Source organism: Temnothorax longispinosus, chromosome 3 (assembly GCF_030848805.1).
Source record: "Temnothorax longispinosus isolate EJ_2023e chromosome 3, Tlon_JGU_v1, whole genome shotgun sequence".
NCBI classification, from domain to species: Eukaryota; Metazoa; Arthropoda; class Insecta; order Hymenoptera; family Formicidae; genus Temnothorax; species Temnothorax longispinosus.
Window position 1 is genome coordinate 21141467 of NC_092360.1, and position 24836 is coordinate 21166302.

General features: G+C 37.0%; 1 protein-coding gene and 2 long non-coding RNA genes across 4 annotated transcripts in view; 1 reads left to right on the plus strand and 2 right to left on the minus strand.

Moving 5' to 3' along the window:
• The window catches only part of LOC139810478 (uncharacterized), a 352879-nt gene that overhangs the window by 128850 nt on the left and 199193 nt on the right, over positions 1-24836 (minus strand). The gene's annotated exons all lie outside the window — the stretch shown is intronic.
• Positions 1-24836, minus strand: part of LOC139810483 (uncharacterized) — a 39274-nt gene that overhangs the window by 2084 nt on the left and 12354 nt on the right. The gene's annotated exons all lie outside the window — the stretch shown is intronic.
• On the plus strand, positions 1892-7348 carry LOC139809998 (uncharacterized). Of its 2 annotated transcripts, XR_011731228.1 has the most exons (4): positions 1892-4771; positions 5875-6081; positions 6171-6299; positions 6953-7348. It is a non-coding gene; the product is annotated as an uncharacterized lncRNA (long non-coding RNA). The 2 variants fall into 2 exon arrangements; XR_011731227.1 differs by having other exon boundaries at positions 5875-6299.

Sequence of the window (24836 nt, forward strand, 5' to 3'; positions counted from 1 at the left end):
TCATATCTAACAAATATTTTTTTGGATTTAAATATTTTTTCTCAGTGTATATGAGCTACTTTGTGCTCCATAGTAAAAGCGATACTTAACAATACATTGCGCCATTAATAAATTCCATTAAATTCCGTATACAGTAAATAAAAGGAGCGGTAAACGAGAACGAGAGTTACGCGCGCAGCAAGCGTGCGTTATTGCAGCCGGGAGGTGTTTAGGGACAATTAATTCGAGGTTTTAATTCAATCAAGGCGACAAGCATGCCTGACGTCCACACTGGCCATTATTAATTACTAATTGGTCCCGCCGTGCGATACGGTTATAAGATACACAGCCAGTGTCTCTCTTCGATCGGTATAATTAGTCGCAGGGGTGAGGTGTCTGGCGAGGATCATTAAGGATTTATTTATAACTTGTACAATGGGTCCTCGCCGATCTCTATGGCGATACCGTGGCGATTCCTTCCGAGCCTCATCCTACCATCTCCGCCATTTCCGCATCGTTAAATCCACAGCCAATGTGGCCGATCACCGACTTGTATTTCCGGACTTTAATTAGACGTTCTCAGAAATGGCATTAAGATCGGGTTTCGCTAAATCTTTTATTTGCAATCGCTGCTTCTAATTAGATTATTAAAAGGAATTGCATGTTTCAATACCAATGTCAGAAATATTGATTTCGAAATCCATCTCAATATAGATCTAATTTGCCTTCTCTTCGTATCGCAATAAAACCAAAGCAGTATAAATATCCTTGTTATCGTTTATATCAAAATAATGAAGTGAAATACATTGATAATCCCTTCAAGGTAAATGAATAAGAAAAGATGCATTATTAAAACTTGTCTTTCAACTATACCCCAATTAGAGCGGCGCAACTTATATCCAATTTCTGTCATTAACCAGATAGAAGATAAAAAGTTAACTAAGTCTAACAATTAAGCAAACCAATGCTCGTAACATCAACGTATTTAACAAGCTACATTGACGTTGCTGCAAAAGTCTGCCGATATCTGAGCGGCGTGTAGTAGGTACCTAATTAGCACACAGGGATATTACACGAGATATATATTTGTACGCGGAACAAATGTACCGGGCAATTCGTTGTTTGGTTTAAATTAACTATATTACAACAAGTACGGAAATCATCGGAGAACCGTCGCTGGATGTGCCACTCTTCAGAGTGAAGTGCGCGCGGGTACTTCGCAGTCTTCTGGGTCCTCATCGTCCGTCGCGCATCTGATTCCCGGGCGCCAAGGGTCGGGCGCTTGGATGATGCTAGAAAAGCAGACAATCAGACACGCTCCGAATGCCAGCCGAGCTCGTAGACCAGTCTCTTTCTCCCTCTTCCCTGTATCTTATTTCAGTCACCGTCCCGCTATTTCTCTCTCGCGATCCTCGACGGGTCGTTTCGAATGTTTGCGTTATTACCTTCCGGTTCCACGCATAACAAAGAAATCCAACTAACAAGATCCTGAGATTCACGATGATAAATGCGTCGTCAAAAAAGTTACGTTAATATAATATAACGTTAATATGGCATATAATTGGCTGTGTGTTAATACACGTGAGAGCGTATATCTCATCCGTTTATTCAGGAATTACAGAAACTATTCATCGCGCACATTGCTGACGAAACCGCGTGCTGAATTATCATCGGTCATCGTTCATCATCAAGCGCCTCTCGTGTAAGCAGCTATACAAAACCGCAGACGAGCTTAATGAACGACTTGCCGAAAGTTTCGTGGGGATCGACGAAATCCCCGGAGAATCGTGCATCTGCACGGAAGGGGGATTCGGGCTTTAGACTATATAAGGATCTACGTAATGTGGTTCAATGCGGTATCCTTGTTTTCATCCCGGGCTATACCCTCTCTCGAGATACGAGTCTAGTCCTAGGTTGTGAAGTGGGTTTACGAGAAATCGATTTGCCGAAGAGGATTACGAGACGCGGGAAGGGCAGCGGTCGTCAGTCAAGCCGCAGATGATCGATACTCGCGCTTCTGATATCTCATGACCTTTTCCATCCCTCAGTATTCATTGTACTACGATAGAAATCTTCGCTTCGTCGCGTCCATCCGTCTTGCGCCGCCTTATTAAGGTCCGTAATTACTCTCATGACCGTTTGCGCCGTATTCACGTTGAACTATGCACACGGGTGGCGCACAATTAGGTGGAAGTGAAAAATTGAAAAAAAAAACCGCGCGTTAATGGCTATAAAATATTCGCGGGGCGAGTGCAATCGACACCGTCGCGCTGAAAGCACTTGAACTTTCGTTCGCTTGATTTAATTGCTCAGGCGTGTAATAAATTTGACGGCTGAATTATAACGCTTTAACCGATCGATCGTGCCGTGCAGCCCGAAAGCATACAATATCTCGTTGCCGAATGCAAATATTGATTTTCGTAGACAAAAACTCCGGCCAGTCACCGGTAGTTATTGTTATTAAAATCATTTTATCGCGCCCCGACGCGGCCGGTGATTGCTGTCATTATCGTTACGGTATTGGTCCCCACTGTCCCCAGTGATAGTATTACCGGCGTTCATGTTAATATCGAGGACATTACGATGCAATTACCGATAATCGTGCTAAAATAACGATGACATTGTTCTCAACGCTTACCAATCACCGATACGCGATCGTGCATGTAAATCCCCGCGACGTGACGATCCTTAAAACATTAATCGGCGAGGGAGAGTGATGGGGGGAGCTAATATAAAGCCGCTGCCGATAAAATCACAACGATCCGAGCTGCATTTGGATTAATTGGTTGTTCGTTGAAATACGTATAATACGGGAATTAAATATTTTTAACGAGACGTTACTGAGAGCTTCGATGAAAAACGTGATGTTTATATTAATGGCACGTATAAACGTAAAACGAATACCAAGAGCATAAATGACTATATGCAACACTCTCGAGCTAGAAAATGCTGGTTACAATAACAATGACTAACAAATTAGCGCCGCGGAGTAAAAGACAGAAAGCCTTTCATTTCGTTGCCGTGCTTTTGTCGAAATTTCTTGGCGAGGAAACACCGAGAGACGAGGACAAGGGAAGAGACCGAAACTCGTCTAGCGGTAAGACAGCGAAGCATAAAGCTGAAATAAGAAGGAAGAGAAGCAAGATAGAACGAAGAGAAAATATCAAGAAGAGGAGCGAGAAAAAAGAACGCGGGAAGGAAGGAGGAGAAAAGAGGATAGGAGAAATAAATTCTTTTCTCGGACGCCTCGTGCCATCTCACAAATAGCCCATAGAGTCAAGATGGTTTGTATGGGTGCCGTGGGACTACCTCGCACCTTTCGGCTTCTCCAAATACCCACATAGAAAACCCCAGGAACCGCATCGACCAAGACATCCTCAGTTATTTACTTTTACCCAGGATCGATGCCGCCACTCTGCACACAAACTTGCCTCACTTTATCTGTGCGAATATCAACGTAGTATTGCCGCAAACTGTTCTCTTTATACTTTCCCGGTCTCTGAATCAGTTTTCGCAGTAGGTAATTAACGCGATGCACTTAAAAAAAAGATTCTATTAAAAAAATCAAACTGATGAGTCGAGGACGATAATGTGTATATAACACTAATTCGCAAACTGTTGCAATTACGGACAAACAGTATCGGTATGACTTTTATTTTTTAGTTTCTTACAATAAATTATGATCATTATACGGCCACATATCGTAATTTTCAAAAAGTGTCATACGTCTGAAATATAGTATCTATTAACAATTTATATCATAAAGAATTAGTAAAATTTAATAATTAAAATAATATTTTCCACTAAATGCACAATGAAAATAAATCTTTGGTTCATTCTTGAGTTTAAAATAACGGCATATGGTAGACGGATGTCGTGATTTACAAAAACTTACGTCCATCTTACTGCCTACGGGGGAATATTGATGGCTATCGCCACCGGGCCATTCTGTTCACCCGGTAGTGCCTATACTCTTCCTGCACGTGTAGGCCATATATCGTATCCGGCCTAAGTCTAACTCGATGATATTGCTTCTTGTCGAATAATCAATGGCGTCTTCACGTAAACGTGGTCCTCGAAAACTTACGATTGCTTTGAAAAGCTGATACTAAAAATTTTTCTATTTTGACTGTCGGAATAAAGAAACTGAACGGTAAAACTTGCACTCATATGAATTGAGTAAGTAAAATATGCAAATTGCTGAAATTATTTCTCGAATATCAGATTAAAAGATTGGCATATATTTAAAAGTTATTGAGTTGATAACAAAAATCATTAACAATTAATATAGTGACAATTCGTACAAATCGTTGGTTTTTAGCTGATGTTTAATTCTAATGCGAACTACGCAGCTTTGACTGGTTACAGGCATATTTTTCAACCATCTTCGAAACTGTGCATCATAAATCATTGTGGATAAGTGGCAGTGTGCTGCTATCAGAATCACCGAATTAAAGTGCGCCTGCGGAGATACCAAAAATTTGACAAGCAACGGAAATAACGATGGACGTGATGCAGTTTCACGAGCCACGCGATGGATCTACGTCTGACTTATCGTGCAGCTGTTTCGCGATCGATTATCATATAGCCACGAGGCGAAATCCTGTCACGGTCCGAACCGAAAGGATTCCGCATGCGGCCAAGAGGAGAGAAAGATCGATACATCATGCAGAAGCTTTGCGCAGGGCGGAGGAAAGATAGGAGCGCGTATATGACTCTCGCATACCTCAAGAATGACACTACATACCTATGACGCCTCCGTGCATAATATTGTTTCTTTATCTTACCAAAGGTACAGCCAAGCGAATAGCTTACATGCAATTCAAACGCATATGAGACGCAACTTAGCCTGTAATTTTCCAGTGCACTCATTTGCCTTCCGTCAAATTTTCTTCAGCAAAAGTAATACACGCTTGTTGTTTATATAATCTAACATCAATAGAATATTAATACAGATACTGCAATAAAATGTGATAAAAATCTGATAACGATATCGTTATTAATGTAAAGTTTCGTGAAGTTAGTTAATAATTTTTGTATCACAACCACATAAAAAAGATAATACATGACAATTGCAGTTTCGTGAAAACAACTTGTAAGTGTATTAATTGTTGCCAAACTAAATTACGAAAAACATTAGTTAACACAGTAAAAAGTTCGCACACAGTAAAAAATTCAATCCATTAACAAAGAATGTATTAAAATACAAGTAGGTAAATTTATTAATAAAAATAGCAGAAGAAATCTGCATATATTAAGAGTGATAAAACATTAAACCATTTTGAGAGACTCTTCTGTCCCATAAAAATAAAAATATGTCTACGAATATAGAAAACGGGCTAACTAAGAACCAATAATGCGCAAAAGTTTTATTTTTATTTCAATTTTACATATTTTCTAACCTTAAATATAAAAATATGTGTACCTCACTAACTGAAAAGAGCATAAATGTCACTTATTTGTATTAAAAAATTATATAAAAAAAAGAAACCGGATTTAGTTGTCACTTTATACAAACCAAAATATATAAAACCAAAATTTCTAAAAATGATGTGACGTTGTGAAACATTTTTATTGTCATATTATACATAATTAATACATAAATGGAAAAAACGATTTTGCTAAGTATCTAAAAATTTATAAAGACAAGTACAATGACAATGCTAAAAAAATTTTAACATTTTAGTAACCAGTTTGAGATACATAAATATTAATAATTTAACAAAATAATTTTCAGATCTATATTTAGCTAAAAATTTTTAGATACTTCAGCAAAACTGTTCTTTCTATGTACAAATCAATGTTTTTGTCCGTATTAGAAAAAGCTTGTTGATTAGAATTAAATTAGTATAACATAAAAGAAAATGGCTGAATTCTAATGATTGAATTTCCCAGGAAGCTGATCTCGACGCCCAGGCACGACGTTGCACATTATAACATGCAGTGCCCCGTATGCAATATGCAAATATCAATGGCAGATTCTGAAGTTAGAGGTGGTGACAACAGAATGACCGAAAAAGCGTCCGGCGAATCGCATGATGAGCGACGTGACACGAGCGGGAAATTATCTTATCCTCGCATGATCCTCACTCCATTATCAAAGTATGCGCGATGTGGAATGATGTGCCGAAAGGTACACGAAACGACATCGTAAAAAATTGAATTAATATTATAAAACGGTTTCTTCATAGTCCAACAGACGAGAAAAAAGAAGATTATGTCTTCAGATCAAGATTGAAATAATATGGGACCAAAAGAAAACAGAGAGCTAGAGAGACTTGCGGAAATTCAAAATGACCAATAACCCTTCTTCCACGTACGTACGTATATTTGCACTTAATTAAAACGATGTTAACCCAGGATATACGGAAAATCGTTTCGTCGCGCTCGGTATATGCGGGCATAAATTGCTGATGAGAAAATTTTCTTGAAGTTATACGACTTAATGACGATATCCCGCCGTACCTCGTACCGGTTATATGGACTTAATGGTTCCTTAAATAGAGACTAACATCGTATTTACGATACGATATGAGCGCGCCGACAGAAATCGTAAAGTTAAAATATTTTGTGCCAGCGAAACGAGGGAGCGCGAGCACGTTCTTTTGGCGCGAGACACATCTTAAATACAGTTTGACGGGTAGTTCGTTCTTTAAAGCTCGTAAGATGTAAGAACGACGTAATTTTTAATGAAACATATATACGAGAGAAGGTCGTCTTTGTCTCGTCTAATCTTCTTGAAAACCTTGTATTAAACAAGTATATTGCCGCTGTGCGAAACTTGATTCTAATATCTTCTGCGTGCAGTAACTCTGATACGTCTATAAAGAATCATTTAAATTCTTATAGGGAATTAAAAAACGTGATTGATTTCTCTTTCCATCGCATTTATGTTGAGTGGCTCGTATAAGTAAAACCGCGTGTAAACGTACCGCCCCGATAATTGACGACGAGTGCAAGTGCAATCCGATAGTCGTAGAATCTTCTTGTCGGAGCCATCCTCGGTGGAAAACCGGTCGAGTTGGGAGTTAGTTCTTGCCGCGAAGCAAATTCCACTTTGGCTGGGAGGCGAACGGCGGAGAACCCGAGAACGACGAACGTTGATCTCACCCGGAAGTAATGATGCAACAAAGGGACTGCGCTAGAGGACTCGCGCTTTCAGATACTATGGGCGCAATGAATATTTTATCGAGAAGACACGCCGTCCTCCTCACGGGAGTGGACATTCTTGCGGTTTAAGCATATTGTTCGTGTCCAAGGGGTTTTCACTGACACCAGCTCGGACACCAGCCATAATTTCCAAGACAATTATAATCGTGATGTACAAACCGATAGAATATGTAGAAGATGTAACATATCTGATGTAATCTTAGGCATTCCAAATATTTGAATTGCATAAAAATAAACGTGATTCAAAAGTCAATGAATTTCTAACTCCTACTTGCATTTTATATATTTAGTTCGGTAATTATTTGTTGACTTTGGCATCGTTATGCAAATTATTTGGTTGCTGATTAAAAAAAATACCGGAGATCGAAGTTGCAAAGAGTCCACGAGCATTATTTCACGATAAGCGAATAAGAGTAATATCAGTATAATAAAGCGAAAATGTAGAATGGCTGCGTTCAAGAATTGCGGTCGATATTTCTTCCATTTCAAGTAATCAGAACCGGACTCGCGAACACAACGTTCGCAAAAACAAAACGTGCGAGGACGCCGATTCAGTTCATTCCGAGCGCCACAGACTAATCCAGGAAACTGCGCTCGATTGCATGTCGGTGCCGGGATAACCAGCGGATTTAGACCTACGGCCGCTGCGCCAGACCCTGAGAGGTTTGGATAACATATCGATATCGGGGAAAAAGATTAATACTCCGTAGGTTGGGCACAGCCGCGCCGTTTGTTTCCGCTTGTTTGTAAGCCAATACGAGGGCTCCGCACCGATGAGAGACACCGGTGCCGTTGCAAACGTAAAGCACTGTCGATTATAATATAATGATATACGATACGCACAAAATAGAAACATTTAGTTATGTGAAAACAATACAACGAACAGCTAATGCTGTTACGGAAAATATCCCGTAGCCGGAAACTGAAATAATCCTTTAAAATATTTTTAAGGAGTGATTTAAATATCTTTAATTTTAATCGGTTTAACTCACTTTTCAATCTTCTTCTAGTTCTTAGAATTAGAGAACAATAAAAAATAAGTTAAACCAAGATCAAAGTTAATCTGGATTGGTAGAAACGGATATTAAAAAGAGACGAAGAGTGAGTTAAGCTAGGATTAAAGTTATGTGACGTTGCACAGTGGGGCCAAATCCCAAAAAGCTGGTCAAAAGTCGAAAGTGTTTTTCAATTTGGATAAAACTCAGTACCCGGAAGTTTTTGGGCTCGCTGATTACGAATCCGAAGTCAAAATTTGAAAAATCAAAATGGATGGTCTTAAATATGGACAATTTGTATAGAAAAAACGTTTTATTTAGGCTAAGAATTTAAATTCGGTCCTTTTCAATGATTATTAATTAAAACTCGATTTCTAAATAACAATAGAAAAATGAAAGATTAAGAATGCTGTCAAAAATCTAATATCTAAATATAAAGTTATTATAAAAAAAATTTTTTTAATGTTAAGTTATTTATTACATCAACACATTAAATTTCTTATTAAATATGTAATTGCTCATGAAGGAAGAAAGTGAAATAAAAAGTGAGAACTGCAAAATAAACATATATTTAACGCGTTGGTACAACAAGGCCTAAGAGACTCTGAAAAGATCGCCGTATATACATCCAATCACAAATAATATTAATTAGACAGAATATTAAATTTTGAGAATATTGAATGTTTTATAAATATGTAAATAATAAACAATTTACACACACACATATTTGCATTAAGCATACATATGTAAGATAAAGTTTTAGACGACATGAAAGAAAGCGAGATTTGATCTTTTATAGTAAAATTGTCCTACTTTTAAACCTCAATTGGCACACTTAGCTACAATTGAATAAAAGTTAAACTCTCTTAGTACAATATTCAAATATATTGATAAACTTTAATCTAATTTTCACATTTCATGCTGTGTCACGTATCGGGATAATATTCTATTACACAGTGGATCGTTGATATTCTAATTCATTGTTGTAGCGTGTATCACGAAAGCATTTACTGATGTATCGACATTCAGTACCATGATATTTGAAATGTAATATCTTTATTCGATTTCGTTCTTCATCATTTTCCGCTATTTCCAAAAGCGCGCATACGCAAATTAAAATCGCTTCTCGTGTTACCTCATTCTCGTTATCCATGTAAGCGTTGAATTTGCGACGATAAATCTTTATGCTTTCTCGAATCTATGCTGCTTTGGACAAGTGTATGGCGTTAATAATCGTGATTTTTTCATGTTAATGTGTTATCAACATCGGAATATTATCGTTACATCGTCTCGGTTTCCGAGAAGTATTTTCCTTACCTATAACGTAATTACTGAAAATGAGAGTTGTTTCACAGAAACTCATTTCGGTTTTTTTTTTCACTATGTAATGACGTAAAAATGGTATTATCTATATGCATATGATATAATAGCTGAGAAAATATATTCCAAAAATTACAGCATTTTTTCTTACAATTCTGTAAGTGATACATTACTGAAAGAAATCAATTTCAATTTATGGTACTTAGATCACTTTATGATCAATTTGATTAGATATATGGTCGTCGAAGGCCTCGCACGGCAAGCGAACCGATTCTCAAATGATGATCGAATTTGCCCTTTCCGCGTTGCAGCTGCGGCGGACATAAGCGTGATTTATCTCGTTTTGCATACCAATTTCGCCTGCCTCCATTCGACGGCCGTTGGGACTTCCGATTTTCATTCGGCTAAATTACCTCCGCGTTTTATTTGAGCGCGTTTCGATTTCAGGCAAATTTCCGATATTTCTTTTGGGGGAGAAAAAAAAAAGTCAAACGATCGTTTTCTTTACTTCAAAAATCATCTACGGAAGACATAATTAATTTGTTTTCTTTCGCGCTGAATATGCGTTTGGCGCTTTTACTACACTGAAAAAAAGTTTGGTTAGAATAACCTAAGGCTTGGTGAAATAGCTTCAACTAAAGGATTTAGTGATTATGACGAAATATTTGGTTAAAATGTTAACCGAATTTGTTAACATTAACCAAATTTGTTAACATTAACCAAATATTTCGTCATAATCACTAAACCCTTTAATTGAAGCTATTTCACCAAGCCTTAGGTTATTATAACCAAACCTTTTTTTCAGTGTAAATGATGACTGAAGAATCACGGGTCTCAACGTTGAAGGAAACATTTGAATGATTGTAAACGGGAATTCTCGTTCGCGCGCAGCGATTTAACGTGCGTCGAACACGGCGTCAAACGTCATGCACAATGAAGAGAAAGTCAGCACGACATAATTTACCGCGGCATAATATTTGCCCGCTATTCATGCAGGAACATCCGAACCGGCCGTTTCGTGCATCCTCCTTGTCATTATGTCGCGCTACGTTCAAGAGGGAGGCCACGACCCTCGAGTATCGCGCGCCCGCGCCCGCGGGACAAGTTTTGTTTACGTTGGCCCTTACATCCGCTAATGAGGAAGCTATAATATTACGCTACGTAAGTAATGGACGGACTCAGTGCACTGTTACGACGAGGCTTAACCTCGAGTGCTGGTTAGCGGCTAACGATCCGCCTTCCTGTTCCTTCCCTACACGATCGTCCCGAACCTTTCGCGTGCCATCGCGCGATATATAAAGAATAGAATTTTTAAAATTTACGCGATTAATCTGCCAGTTATCAGAGAGAGAAAGAGAGAAGATTCTGTTATTCCAATCCTATCACGTACATAGTTACACTCAGATTTCTCGCAGATTCCATTTAAAATTCCAGCTTTACGCGATCAGTTCTCGACTGGACACTGATCGTATTAGAGACGTTGGATTCTTCATGATTATAATGGGTCAGATAATAGAGATTTCTGAGTCACAAATATTTAATTATCGTTTCGAATTTATTTCTCGGGTATTTCAAAATTATCGCTTTTGAATATATTAAGAATATCGTTTAAATAATAAATTGGTTTAGTCTTAAATTTAATTTATGACATTAAGAATTCTGTCGGGAGAGTTTAAAATATTATACCTTATAGTTTTACAATCATTGTACTGTATGATATTCAAGTTATCATGTAAAAAAATTTGAGCTTAGGTATATTTTTAAAAATTTTAGAGGGAAGTAACATTTTTTGCAGTTTAAGTAAAAGCAGACTTTTCCGCAACACTTTTCATTACAATATTTTTTTCATCAATATTTGCTAATAAATCGATTTGCTTTATGCTAAAAATCTTACGCATCGTTTTCATCTCAATTTTCGCTTTCAATAAGCGATTGATGCTTGTGATTTCTCTTCCCGTGAAACTGGTACAATTTCATCTTGGCTATGCCGTTTATACTCAAACATCTATTTGCGACGCTTCGAGCAGTCGACACCGCCAGAGGATTTACCACCCTCGTAGGTTTCATCTTGATTCCTCTCACCAGATCGCTTCCTCTCCGTCTCTCGCACGAAGGAGTTCCTCCGGGGAAAAGTTAGGTTGTCGTTTCTTACCCAATTCCCCTCTCCCAGTAAATACGTGTGTTCATCGTAGTTTACGGGACTACACGCGCGTAAAGTTGTCGCACTGACTGTAAAGAAGCCTAAAGATACCTATCCTCCCGTGAATAATGAATGATGCGTGAGATAATAGCCGATGTTATCTCGGCTACCGTGTCCTCTGTGACGTGGAACATGATAGACGACGCCGGATCGTGCCTGAAAGAAATGCATTACGCGTCGTTCTTATCGTTGTAAATTTCCCAGTTTCTGAATAAAAACAGATTCTATTCAGAAACCTGGAAATTTACAATAATAAGAACAGGCCTCAGGTCCATAATCATCAAGCGCGGATATTATAGTGCTTGAAAGGGGCGCAATTAATAGAAAGATGTTCGTGACAGAAAAAAGGATTAACTACGAATTTAATTGTAAAATAGGGAAAAATAATATTTTTTGCAGCCATAATTTAGTAATAGTAGCAAAACTTTAACAAAAAGTTTTGCTACTATTGCTAAATTACAGCCTCTATAAAGCTAATCTTTTTTTCCGTGATCATATACATCAGCTTATTACGTTTATTTTCACATTTAGATTAGAGATTTGTGAAGAAATATTATAATTTGTGTAACTGCTTAATTATTAAATATCGTGTTACAGAATGTAAGCGGATTGCGCAACGTTTCCTCGACATTCAAATTAAAATATTTGATGCCGCCTCAATGTTGCATATAGAATAACACGGTTATATATAAACAGAAAATAAAGTCGCAAAACGTCTGGTCGGCGCGGTCGGGAAATATATCGCATTCTCTAATGGTCGCTTCGGGAGAAGAAAAAGCTATTTATTCTATGGATACGGATGGTCGTTTGCGTGGGGGATAAGACTCGTTTCTCGGTGTGCCTCTGGGCGCCATAAGCACCCAGCTCTCGTCGTCTCTCCGTCGAACCGATAAGAAGTTCTCGGGAACTACTACATCTTCTTCGAGCCAGCTAGCTGTAAAGTGCGCGAAGATGCGCTGGAAGATGCGTCGGATATACAACGCAACGTCTGCGACGTTCTTTCGCACGATATCGATCTCCCCGCTCAACGAACGTAAAGGGTGTTGAACGGTTACAGTGAAGATGTTAGTATAGAGAGACTATATATCTAGGGAGAAAAACAAATTCTTCCCTTTTCTCGCAACACGTTGTGTGAATAAAACAGCAAAGTCATCGTGCTTGCCAATAACCTGACGCGGCGCCTCGTGCAAACAGAGTCATGAACTGCAGCTAATGATTGCATCCTCAGAGGATTAGTTTTATTTTGCTATCGTACTCGCTGCCTATCCATTTTACTTCGATCCTTTTAATCATTATCCATCTCTCTTAATTACTCTTGCGGTTAGCGTTACGTTACGTCCACGTTTGAATAACCGATTAGGATCTGCAGATGCGAGCGTACTTACGAGTTAACTAACACGCCGTATCAGAGGTAACTCAATCACCGTCGAGAGGCAGCGAATCCTCAGCGGTAATGGCGAGGAGCCATCCAGATCGCACACGTGATACCGATGAGCTTATAATCTAAAATGTAGCGACGCGTTTCAACGTGTAGTGATAACTTCTCCCATATTCTAGTGTTCTGTCGTTTGTTATTTAATTACTTATGACACTTGTGTTGCACAACTGGTCGCCTATATTCGTATGCCTATCGAGAATGAATCGTATATTTAACACGTATCTAATGTAAATATCGACATATGTCATTCAATTCGTGACATGTGAGTTACAATGACAAGATTTCTCTTATTACATGTTATCTAATTTTATCAGTCGCTAATTTTATCATATCTTCATCCGCTCGTAGATGCGTTATAAATTTTTATTAAATAATTTCATCTACTCAGCGATAAAATTGGATAATTTTTTTTTAAGTTTGAGAAATTATATACGTGAATTCATTAGATAAGTAAATTCTATTTTGAAAAAGTCTAAAAATGTATATAAAGTACGAAACCTTTTATACATGTTCAAAGTTAGAATGAAAGATACATTCTGGAGAAATTGCAAGATATATATTTCACCTCCGAAATGCACTCATGTATAAACAGATTCAAACAGGCTAATTTCGCGCGGCTAACAATTATCGTCTGGCATGACGGCGAACTGGCAGCTCTCATCAGCAGTAATTTGGTCAAAGACGAGGAACTGAAAATCCACCTGGCGTTGATGATGAGAATGGGTGCCGGGGAAAGGTTACGAAGGGTATAGGATACCGCCATTCTCTCAACTCGTGCGTATTCGTATATACCGGCGAGAAATAAATCCACATCCGGTTCTCCACGCATCGACACTCCACCATCGTTTCTGTCGACGCCAGCCGGCTCTTCCCGCAATATATCGAACGATACAGTTAGACGAGTCCCCGTTACTATATCTCACGCCCCTGCATATCAACGAGAATGTGCGATACACCACTACGACGAGGAGTTTCGATCGTTTCTCTAGCATCTTTTATATATGTATGCGGTCTGTGCGTGGACGAGACATGCCACAAAGCTGATATATTCTACATTGTAACAGGAAAACATTAATATACTTAATAAGCAATTTTGTTCTCGTTTCAATCAAGTTTCTGTCTTTTGTAACTATATAATTCTCTTCCCCCCCTTTCCTCTCAATAGAACCAATATAATATATTTTTAAAACTTTAAATAATCTAACAATTATCTTGTTATTAATTATATTACTGCTTAATTGATAGATGATGATAGCAAAAACTTGTTTTACTGATTAATCCATGAAATCTTATACAGTATTATGTTAAATATTTTATCAAGCGTTACGATAACGATCGATTTAACTGATTTAACACTAAAACTGTGTTGAAAAACGCTTATCGAGTTATGCTGTAACGAGTAATTTTTCTCAAGAGTGGTAATCAAAATCTGAAAGGAGGCAGCGAGAAGAAAGAGAATTAATGGTTTATCTTTAAATAAAACGCAAAGCAAGCGTGCTTATATAATAAAAACGCAAACCATCATTAAACTTGCTGAGAAAGAAACTTTTAGAGTTTTACTTAACTCTTTCACCACTGGTTTTATATCGCGTTCTTTCACCGGTCTTTTATCTCTCTGTTTTATTTTCTCCTCTCTCGGCTTCTCCCGCATGCTTTATATTTCACCATAGAGTCGAGTACATAAGTATATTCATGGCTAAAAAGGGCGTTGTGCCCGACGCAAGGTTTGCATTTTCAAACACAGCTGTTGGCGTTATTGAAGTTTTCTTACGTGTTTCTAGGCGTACGGCAAACAGAAGCAAAATATTAAAACAGGTGCGTCTAATCATTTTATGTCAACGTCTTAATTATCACACATATGCGGATGTCGTTAATAATAAAATAACAAGTATCGCAATTAAAATCTTCCACTTACACCAGACTCGAGTCCGCGACAATACGCAGTATTTTTCACACAAAAGCCAAGTCGGTCCTCTTCCTTCGCACGATAAAACGTGCTAAATCATCCGACAGTCCTTCGGCCTTTTCTTCGCAGCAGTATCGAAAACGATCGACCGTATTATTGTATCGCGACGCGGCTATTCGTGACCCGATCGTCGGATAAAGAATACGTCGATATCTCGCGTTATTAGGTCGGACAAAGGATTTCATTGTATCAGCCACCTTTCTCTTTCTGCTGCATGGTCCGTCTTCAAAAGGTAATGTCTCTCACGAGAACGAAAAACGAAGATATGTACGATCGCGGAATACTTTCGACGAAATTCCGAATTGGCAATCGCATTTAAAGATACAAATGCCCAGCACGGCTGGGCTTAACAAAAGTGATCACGAATATAAGTTGAGTAGTTATAGACAGATTAGAAACAATACGTAAACATAAAAAATTATTTCTTTTTTGTAATAACAAAGTATTAAGCGTATAATAGGAAGTTTAAGCATTCCCTTTTTTCCTATTTCCGCCAACAGCTAACCATTTTTCTGCAATTTTAAAAACGTACTATAGCACATTCTAATAAATTAATTCACTAACGATCGAATAATTGAAAAAAGTTACAAGAAGAAATGCTCTCGTTGCGTTAATAAGAATATTCATCGAGCAAGAATCTTTTAATCAATTTGTATACTTGAGGAGAACAAATCATATATAAGACACCCGTGCAATACTCAACTTCGCACATATATCGCGCGATGATTGCGCAAATAGCTTCGCCGAGGGTCAAGCAGAACAATACGAAGCAGCGCGGCGATCATATCCCTGGATTCAAGCAAGCGATCGGTTCATCGAATGGCGCGGCACAATGCAGTTCGAGTTTATTACGTCCACATGCGATTTGTTGTTATAAGAAGAAACAATCGATAGGTAGTTCCGTGCGTTTGCGCTCTCCAACATGCTACTTCAAAGATATTTTAGAGATTTTATCTAGAAACATTCAGTTTTTGAAAATAAACGTCTTTATTCGCTCGCAAAATATAAGTTCGTGCACTGAGAAAAAAATTTATTAATCTCAAAAAATATTTAGTCCGATACGAGCAACCAAATATTTTAGGTAGTTTAACTAAACGTTAGTTAAATTAATTAATTCTTGATAAAAAAATTTTCAAGGTTGACATGAATGCATTATACCTTTTTTAGTGCAACTTAATAATTGTTGAAACAACAAATGTTTAGTTAACTAACATGTTTAGTTACTCGTATCGGACTAAATATTTTTTGGGATTAAATTTTTTTCTCAGTGTGTAAGTGGGCCGTTTTGAAAAGAATGCAAAAAAAATGTGGTGGAGAAATACGTAAAAAGAAAATAATTTTAATGCGCGAATATGCGACTATAGTAAAATTAATCTGCAGTTAAAATCATGCGTTACGTTCTAAATTAAAATGGAAATCATGCAAAATGTTTCGAATGTTCTTATTACTTCTGAATCGACAACTGCGCTCGCTTTTAATCCGCTATGGATATTTTGCAGTTCCGTGAACAGCATGCATGCGCAAGTGCACACTCGATCGATGTGGCAAATGCCGGTCCGCTTCGTTTCTCTTACGATATGCTACGTTTAGAGCAGACAGTCTCTATCTGTGCCCGTGTAGAATGAAGTGGAGCAATATTCTCGTAGCTTGAAGTAATCGTTTCCAACGCCCCAGGAGACACGACTCTGATAGATTATTGCCGTGATAAAAATTTCGCGTGCGTTTTAACGACGTACATTTCATTTCAGGTAGCGTAAAAAATTATAAATACAATTACTTATTTCATATGACATTTCTCAACACGTATAAATTCTCCAGAAGGAAGGGGAAGAGGGATAGAATTCGCAATGCTGTAAATCTTCGAAATTATTTATAATGTATGGGAACTTTATATACGTTCTTCATGTATTTCTTATTTTACCTTATCGTATAACTTATACGCCAGTGTAACTATAATAATAATTGCTATGACCTAATTATCTACTATGTAAACTGCTTAAAATAAGAAATACTTATTTATGATGACAAAAATTCTATTAATATACAATTTTTTAGATTATAATTTATTTTTATTTTTATCTAATAGATATTGAAATTAATTTGAAGAGTAATAGTTTGTCTCATTGTGTCAATATATTAGAAAATAACTTTTATGTCAAATCAGATTTTATTAGTAAAGTCTAATAACGATAAATATACTTTATTCGATCCATTTTAATAAAAAAAAGTTTAATATATATAAATGCAAAAATTAACTTTGATATCACAGCGTTTAATTATAAACGAGAAAAGCTGCTTTCCTGATATCATCCGTGGATTTCCTAGTAAGAACGTACAAAATTTCATCCCAAAAAGATCTGATCGATTATCGATAAACTGATTATCGCTCAGGCGCGATTATCGGATCTTCATTATGTGCTCCAGCGATCTGATAAAGTAGAAGTTTCTCGGAAGTTTAATTGAAATCCGCCCGGGATGCGCACGTTGGAATCATTTTTCAGAATCATGAGTTCCCTCAAACGACTTTTAGTCTTAAACCACTTCATCAGGACTCTTTTTATTCGTATATTATCGTTAATGAGCGAAATGACAGCCAAGATCGTCGACTTTTCTGCGGATATTAATTTTTAATAATTAGCTTTCCCAAGCAGTTCAATTAAATAAAGCACTTAGTTAATTAGTTAACAGGCAACAATTTTGTTATAATTTTTGTTATGCCATAAACAGCCAATTAGGAAAAGATAATTAGGAATGAAATAAAAAGAATGTAGAACAATTATAATAAAGATTATTTTAAACAAAGTTTATTATTTTTAAATATAGATTAAATTATTTGGATTTGCAAGACAATTTAATTCCTTTTTACTTAAAACTTTTAGAAACTAATTATTGCAAATTCTATATCAAACAATTATATCTGCATGATATTAAAATGCTCGATTAATTTCTTTTTTAATACGTTTTGACTAGCGCAATGTGTTGTTTTATTTATTCCCCATCTGCCAACATATTAAACAATAAACGTGTGACACGCCGACGGATCACGCGGCGTTCACCTTGTAGCAAATGAGATGTGACACGCCAGCGCGTCACACGCGGCTAACGTGTTAAGGACAGAAGGTAAGTTTGGAAATGCTTATCCGAAATTATTATTTTTATTGCTGCTATTCTTTCCTATTTAATAATAGCACGCTGCCGCGGTAGAATTTATAGATTACTAATTATTTATATTCTCATAAAAAACCCATATCTAATACTTAAAAGACCGGAGATGTGTGTACTTATGTCGACTGCATAAGATAAAAACTAACTTAATTATATTGAGTTACAAACAATTTTAAAAATTCTAGTAGATGATTATGTATCTCACATTTGAGCGAAGGACAACGCAGATACATTAACGAATGAGTAAAATCACTTAAGTCAAGATACTTCGGCATTCTGTTTTCGAGACGCTTGGTACTGAGAAAGTACTAATGCACCGCCCACGATCTTGTCGTTTGAGAAGGTTCGCCTCGCGTATATGATAAGATTGTTTGCGCCGCACAATTGTAGGATTGTCTTCCATAAGGAACAATCAGAAATGTCTTTAAGAGAAAAAAGTGAGAATGAATGTGATCACGCATTGCCAAGTGTGGGCAACGAGATTGTGACGAAAGGTTGCTTCATTCGATTCAACTAGAGATTCCTCTCGCTTTTATCAATTGGACGTCATTACGGTTCGATTTTCAACTTCCTTACGATCGGATTTATGCGTAATTCACCAAATAGAGGAAATCCATTATATAGAAACAAATGTAACTTTGGATGTAAAAATGTAAACTTTTTTATGATTTATTTTTATGGTTTATTAAATAACGCAATTTTTGTTGCTTCAATTGTTATTATGCCTCATTCAATTATAATGTAACATGCACACAAGATTAAATCGCCGTAAGAGAGCACAACGTAACTTGTACAAATTTTTACTTATTGTTAAAAAAAGGGATTAAGTTAATTCGGATAAAAGTAAACAGTCAAAGAGCTTCATATATTGTGGATCAGAATATCGAGTGTCATATTCCAATAATTTCAAATAAAAATCTTAATATGTTTTATTCCAAACAATCTTATCCTATTTATTCTACTTCATTATCCCATATATTGGACTAATACTAATTTATATAATAATTTATAAATATATTATAACGTGTTCCAATTACATACGAATTTAAAAACATTCAAATATTGTGCGTAGAAGACTGCATGAATGCGTACAACTATCCGTGTGTCAATCAATCTGTATTCTGATGTTTGGACGAAATCGCATTGGACCGGAGTCGAGTACCCCATTGTTGAATATTCAATACTGCCAAATGGTACGAATAGTATTGGTCAACTCTCCTTTCCATTCTCACCCTTTCCTCTTCAACGTAATCCATCTCTCATCGGGAACAGCAATCGGCACTTCTGAAGCTGACGCCGCGTCGCAAATATTGGATAGGATCTTCACTAAATGGACAATTTGGAGGAAACGTGGAGCAATTGTTACAGCTAAAATTCGCGAAATGTATATCCCCATTGTATAATACTACAAAGCCATAAAGACAAATTCATCACTGTTACTTTCACTGAACTTTGTTTCTCTTTCTCAAAGAGATGTCATTAATATTTAATTCACAAATTAAATATTTAAAAATTAATAACGTCTGTTTGACACTTTTGTATTATGCGGATTATTTCGTCCAACTATCTCTTAGATTTTTGCAACTTTTTTCCTCCATATTTTTTACTTTGCTTGTTCCATCTTATTTTAGGCTCGTGAAATAGCAGTGACGTGACGTCGGGAATATTCAATTCAAACGCTATCCATTAAGTAAGGGACGCCTGGAATAAATTTCATCGAAATCCTCACGCGAAAGAGAGCCAGCAATGTCAGAAGAAAACTGTCAGTCGATTATTATTAAAGGATTACGCATTCAGTATCATATGTTGACAGCCAGAAGTAACCACTATTGCACCCTGGACGCTCATGCTGCCTCCATTGCGAGCTATATGTCTGTGTTTCTCGCTTGAGTCAGAAACGACGCAGAGGAATTTCATCCTGTCCGGCAGGTCCGGGAAATTATTCCATTAATTGACAATGCGACATTGTTCCTATCGTGTTATACTCCTCGATTTAGTCGCAACGTTCTTCATTCCTCCGGTCGTTATTGCTACAATTCCTCGTTGTCTTCGATATATTAGGTCTGCGTGTCCTCGAGGTATATTTCGCCGCATCTCAGATTTAAGCATAACGCAAATTGAAGAAAATATATGCCATTCTAGAATATGACAAAAGTCGAACATTTCTTGCCATCTATTATATATATTTTTTCTACTAAACGAAACGGTCTGGATCGGACTGTTCGAGCACGGAGGGCAGGGAGAAAAAAGAGACGAATAGAAAAATAATTCGATACCCGGATCACAATAGCCAATCAGAAATGAAACCCTGAATTATCCGCGACTCGTCATCCTCGCCGCAGACTCCTTGGACCTCGCGAATCCGCAAAGCAAATGACATTATCCCGATGATCTTCTGACACGCCGATGTTAAAAGATCGACGAATTTGCATATCGACCCAGCAGTCATTCAGAAGAGGATCGAGAAGGAAAAGGACGCTAACGATACGGGTGTTTACATTGATACAGCGAGGATCAACCGGTTTCGCGAAAATAAACCAACACACGATGTGTAGGATTGAAATAAGATTAATTTGTGCAAGTCACTACTATAACTGCATGCCATATTCTTTACATAACACTATTACTGAATGCTTAATCATGAATCAATTATATGAAATTATAAGAAATTAAACCTCCCCTCCCCCCTTTTGAAACGTAGTTTATTGATAATATTTATTTTTGTAATCGCGGTGAAATTACGAAAAACTAATAATTCAATAATAATAGAGATATTTAATAATACATATTAAATTTTCCAAATTTAAATAAATAAAGAATAATAAGATATAAATTTTTTCACATTTATGTGACAAAATGCTAGTTAAATTAGATCTTATTTAAAATTCCGATAATATAATCTGTATATTTCAAACATTTAATTAGTTTTTCATAATCTGATTAGATATAAAGCATAAAATTGAAACAAAAATAAATGATTTTGCTGTAAAATATATGAAACAATATTGACAATCTAAATAGCAAGAGATATTCTGTATTGTTCTAAAAATGGGATGAAAATTTAAGCAAATTAAGTTAATTGAGTTATTTCTATAGTGCAAGTTTAGACGATCAATGAATTCTTTAGGGAACACACTTATTGTGTTAGTAGATATGGGTCAAACGACGTCGCCACAAAATTCCCCAAGTATCTCGACCAAGGCTTGTTCTAATTTGGAACTCGACGCCACCTAAACTTTGACATCAAACTCTTCGAAGATGTCTCGGCACAAAATGGCTGAATTTTCGTGCTTTCGCAAGACAATTCTCCTCTGTTCGCAAAAACAAACGGCAAGACAAAAGGTCCTTAAGAGTTAAAATTCATAAACCAGTCAACCGTTTATTCTCTCTAGCCCACTCCAATCCCGCCATCATCCCTGATGACATCCCATTTCCAACTTCCACTTCGTCTACCTTACACGCCTGTCTTCAAATCCTCGTTAAGAAGTTAAAGTTAAATGTTTCTTCATGACATTTAGAATAAAGCGTGTTCACGAACCGAATGATATAACGCCTATCTCTACTAAACCAAATCTATCAAGATATTCTAGATTAATTGGCGTTGTAAGTTTTACGAGCAGCTGCAAAGGCGCGAGTGCATATTAAATCAATATTTAATTAAGAAAAGATAACATGGAATAACGACCGAGATGTGAATAATATATGAACTTCTCGTTCTCCTTCATGGCGACATACTTCGGACATCAAGATATGTAATTTGGTTCGAGCATCCGCATGTAGTTTGCTAACGACGATACTGGAACAACGACAAGCATTCACTCTCTCTCTACCCACACTCCGTTTCTCCCAGCTTCATTTTCGCCTGCGCTTCTCCGCGGCGAGTCGGCAGGCGAGTTCTGCCGTGTGCTTGTAGGAAAAAATTACTCAGCGAGTATTTGTATTGCGTTTCGATGGTCGTTAGCGGAGAATTTACAGTAATTTAGGTGCAGCGGCGTATAGCTCTCGCCCCGAGAAATGCGTCTATATATACCGGTATATTTTTCTTTTGAACGTCGTTAAGCTCCAACTTTACACTTAGTATTTTTTTTCTACGCGGCAAGCATACTTCTAATGCAAGTTAATATACTAACGATTTCTGCTCTCTGTAAGTCTCTTTGATCTCTCGAAGAATTAAACGAGTGCTACGCAAATATAAATAATATTAATAACGATTTAAGTATCTAACGTAGCGAAGTATTCAACATAGCATTGCAGTTTTTCTCTAACACAGCCAAAAATTAGCGTAAAATATTTCTCAAGAAAAAAATTATATAATTCAATATAACGTAAACGTCGATATATTTAAATATTCACTCGCAAAGAGATAAAAAAAAAGAACTTCTATTATCTACCCGAAACATTTTCCGAGTTTTCTGCCTTTTCATCGCAGAAATTCGTGCGGATAAAATGGCGGAAAAGTTACAGCTTTATTTTTAACGCGCGATATACGACAGAGTCGAGACTTTGCCAATCGACGATTCGACTTTCCAACCAAGTGAACATGAAAGCTCCGTCTCTCCACTTTGACTATTCTTTCTGTTTTTGTCTTAACTCCTGGATAAGAATGTGTACTGTCTCTTGGTATGCGCGTTGTACCTCGAACGCGCTATCTCAAACGCGAAACTTCGACGATCTTGTTGTGAAGTATGCTCGGTGAATCTTCAACTGGCTTGCATAGCAATTTTGTGATTGACCTGTTGTACAGTTTAATCGATAGACCTGAAATTCCTGTTTCGAGCTACTTAACAGGTTATATATATACGTCTTATATTAAGGTAAATGTACCAATGCCGAGAGGTTTAAAACCTATGTCTGGACACCTTTATCATTTTAGTTTTTAAATAAGTATAACGCAAATTAAAAAGATAAAAATACAATACAAAAAAAAATATTTTTATCTTTGATTCTTTGATTTTGATTCGCGTTATACTTAACTTATTTAGAACTAAAATGATAAAAATGTCCAGACATAAGTACCTGTCCAGGTATTGGTACATTTTACCTTACAATCTAATAAAAAGTATATTAATCATTGAAGGATCACGCAGATATACACGGAAATCGTGAAACCAGTCGTTTTCACGATCACGTAGAACGGTGATCTACGAGATAGCGTGACTGTTAGCCTCTAGGCCGGCCTCTACGGCTTTGCTGCACTCCACCAGTAATTAAATACCGATCGCCGAAGCATTGTCGCTAGCACGCAGGCTCTGCCGGACGTTCGTTACTCGTTACTGTTTGCCAGGAAACCTCGACCAGCGATGACCTTTTGTTACGTTCCCGCGTGTGAGATCCTACGGCCCGATTCCGATTTGCATACGGATCACCGATGTGTGATTGACTGTAATGATCCTTGAGCCGAGCACTTGGATTTCCATTGTCTCCGCCTTTTCAATTCGGCCCCAATCGAACAAATTTGCGTTTGTGAAATATATTCGCCAAGTTCATTTCCGTTACAGTGATGAATTCAATGGATGCGGGTAAAAACGCTGTTGCTCGATAAGTGATACAATTTCCAGAAATCACGATAAGTCCGTACGCTTGGAAGCGTAATTTTAATACGCCAGAAAAATGTTTCATTAAGGGAATCGATATGCGACAGACATTTACCTCATCGACCGTGACTTTTCGCCTTCTTGCACGCGCGCTGGGGGATTTCCACAGCGATAAGAAACGACGTTTCGATTATCACGGCTATATAGCGAGTAGATCTCCAGTTGCGGAAACGTCGATACTGTATCCCGTTATTTTATTAGGTGTCGATACAGTTCTAATAGCTGCAGATATATTTCATAGAAATGTGAAAGACGGCTCTAATTATGATCCCGTCATTTTCCTTGTTTATTATGATGATATATGGAAAATAACCCTTTCATTTCCATGTTTATTATATTTAATTAATATTAACCTTTATATAAATATACGACGATGAGTAAGAAATAACAGATGTTCAAAATAAATTCTAAAAGATATATATTTATATATCTTACTAATTCAATAATTTATAAATTAAGATGGATAATTAAAATAAAAACATAACGTCTATTTCAGCGTATAAATATGTCATAATATAATGGTATTTTCTTATAAAAAGAAGTTACTAGGATCTTTAATCGTGATGAAATATATAAGTAAATGAGAAATGCCGAGCGTTTAATTACTCGAAGACGTAAGCCTGGCTCTCGGGTGCAATTATCCAATCGTTCCTCTAGCGCATTGATCTCATTAAAAAGCGTAGTAAATATTCCATGCCAGATCCCGTCCGACGAGACCGGGCAATTTTTCACCCCTCTCGTGTCTTCCACTTACTCTCGATTTCTCGAGGATCGAAGTAATTACGCTCAAGAATGTACGAGCCAAATAAATTGGCGGTAGCCGAATTGAAACTGAAAGAACGTAGAAACATCGGTTTCTTCCCGTCACCTCGTAACCGCCTATCCATTTGCGATCTATCGGCGTAGAAGCGGTCAGTAAAATTGCATTCGTTCAAAATCGTTCAAACATGAAGAAAGAAAAATGTATGATTATATGGTGCAGTTACCCAATATTTTAATTTTGCACATT